This window comes from Urocitellus parryii, chromosome 10 (assembly GCF_045843805.1).
Source record: "Urocitellus parryii isolate mUroPar1 chromosome 10, mUroPar1.hap1, whole genome shotgun sequence".
NCBI classification, from domain to species: domain Eukaryota; kingdom Metazoa; phylum Chordata; class Mammalia; order Rodentia; family Sciuridae; genus Urocitellus; species Urocitellus parryii.
Window position 1 is genome coordinate 119662049 of NC_135540.1, and position 2629 is coordinate 119664677.

The 2629-nt window shown below is 38.6% G+C and overlaps 1 pseudogene; it reads left to right on the top strand.

The window, feature by feature from the left end:
• The first annotated feature begins 432 nt into the window (after window positions 1–432).
• On the top strand, window positions 433–1459 carry LOC113181721 (heterogeneous nuclear ribonucleoproteins A2/B1-like; annotated as a pseudogene).
• Window positions 1460–2629: the final 1170 nt, after the last annotated feature.

Consider the following 2629-nt stretch of genomic DNA (forward strand, 5'->3'; position numbering starts at 1 on the left):
TAACGGTAAGCCAGGAGCCAATGAATGTGGGTAACCCCAAGAAACTGGAAAGGCTAGGAAATGAATTCCTGCCTGGAGCCTGTATTGCTGAATCTTGACTTTTAACACCATGGAATTAATTTTACATTTGATCTCTTGAAGGTTAGCTAATACATTTTTGTTAATTCAAACCACCAAGTTTGTGGGAGTTTCCTTTGTAATGGAAACTTCAGGGAGTAGAAATGGGGGAATAGCAGATTAGAATAGTGTCCTGCAAAAAGAAAAGGGAGGGCAGTAGCAGGAGCACTGAGTCTGTGCTGTCAGTGGTATTGTTTCTGGAGCAGAGGCAGTTCTCACTACAGCTCCAGGATGAGTCCAGTTTGTGTTCTTCCACAGAGATCTCTCTCATCTTGCTTGGCTGCTGGAAATCAAGATGAAACAACTGAGACAGCAATGGAGAGAGAACAGAAACAGTTCTGTAAATTCTTTATTGGAGACTTATTACATTTTGAAACCACAGAAGAAAGTTTAAGAAACTACTACCAGCAATGGGGAAAACTTAAAACACAACCAGACTATGTGGTTGTGAGGGATCCTGCAAGCTAAAGATCAAGAGGATTTAGTATTGTGACTTTCTCATCTGTGGCTGAGGTTGATGCTGCCATTGCTGGAAGACCTCACTCAATTGATGGAAGAGTGGTTCAACCAGAGGAGCTGTAGAAAGAGAGGAGTCTGAAAATCAGGGACTCCTTTGACAGTGAAGAAGCTGTTAGCAGAATTAAAGAAGACATGGAGGAACATCACCTTAGACATTACATTGAAGAATATAGAAAAATCGATATCATTGAGATAATTCTTGATAGACAGTCTGGTAAGAAAAGAAGCTTTGACTTTGTTACTTTTAATGACCTTAATCCTGGGGACAAAATTGTATTGCAAAAATACCACACCATTAATAGTCATAAAGCAAAAGTAAGAAAGGATTTGTCTAGACAAGAAATGCAAGAAGTCCAAATTTCCAGGAGTGGAAGAGGAGGCAACTTTAGTTTGGGAGATTACCATGTGGCACGTGGTGGTGGAAATTTTGGACCAAGACCACAAAATAACTTTAGAGGAGGATCTGATGAATATCAAAGTGGAATTGGATTTGGGGGTGGCTATAATGGGCATGGAAGAGGACCTAGAAGTGGCAATTTTAAAGGTAGCTCTGGTTATGGAGGAAAATAAAGATATGGTGGTTGAGGATTCAGATATGGCAACTAGGGTGGGGGCTAGAAAGGTGTTTTTGACAACTATAAAGGAGGAAATTATGGAAGTGGAAATTATAATGATTTTGGAAATTATAATCAGCAACCTTCTAACTATGAAGAGTGGAAACTTTGGTGGTAGCAGGAACATGGGGGGACCATATAGTGGAGGGAGTTATGGTTCAGAAGTCACTAAAGGAAGTCTGGGTTATGGTGGGAGGAGCCTATACTGAGCTTCACCCTATTTGCCTTGTGCTTTGCAGTATAAATAGGAGAGAAGAACTCTCAGAGGTAACAGAACAGCTTCAGGTTATGAGGTTATGGAAATAAAAATGTTAAGGAAACTCTTATCTCAGTCATGCATAAATATGCAGTGATATGGCGGAAGACACCAGAGCAGATGCAGAGAGCCATTTTGTGAATGGATTGGATAATAACATTACCTCACTGAGGAAGAAGGATTGTTTAAAAAAAAATGCCTTTGAAAGAGTTTCTTAGCTTTTTTTAAGCATTTTTTAAATTTATATATGACAGGAGAATGCATTACAATTCTTATTACATATATACAGCACAATTTTTCATATCTCTGGTTGTATACATAGTACTTTGGATAGTAATGATCATCACATTCCATTATCATTAATTACCCCATGCCCCCTCCCTTCCCCTCCAACCTCTCTACCCTATCTAAAGTTTGTCTATTTCTCCCATGCTCCTGCTCCCTAACCCACTGTAAATCAGCCTCCTTATATCAAATAAAACATTCAGCATTTGGGATTTGCTAACTTCACTTAGCATTATCTTCTCTAACTTTACCCATTTACCTATAAATGCCATGATTTTATTCTCTTTTATTGCTGAGTAAAATTTCATTGTGTATATATGCCACATTTTTTTTTCCATTCATCTATTTAAGGGCATCTAGGTTGGTTCCACAGTTTAGCTATTGTGAATTGTGTTGCTATGAACATTGATGTGGCTGTGTTCCTGTAGTGTGCTGTTTTTAAGTCCTCTGGGTATAGACCGAGGAGAGGGAAAGCTGGGTCAAATGGTGGTTCCTTTCCCAATTCTCCAAGAAATATCTACACTGCTTTTCATATTGCCTGAACAAATTTGCAGACCTACCAGCAGTGTATGAGTGTACCTTTTCCCCCACATTCTTGCCAACACTTATCATTGCTTATGAGCATAATAGCTGCCATTCTGACTGGAGTGAGATGAAGTCTTAGAGTGGTTTTAATTTGCATTTCTCTAATTGCTAGTGATGATGAACATTTTTCATGTATTTATTGATTGATTCTACATCATCTTCTGAGAAGTGTCTCTTCAGGTCCTTGGCCCATTTATTGATTGGGTTATTTGTTTTGTTTTGTTTGTTTTTGGTGTTTAGCTTTTTGAGTTCT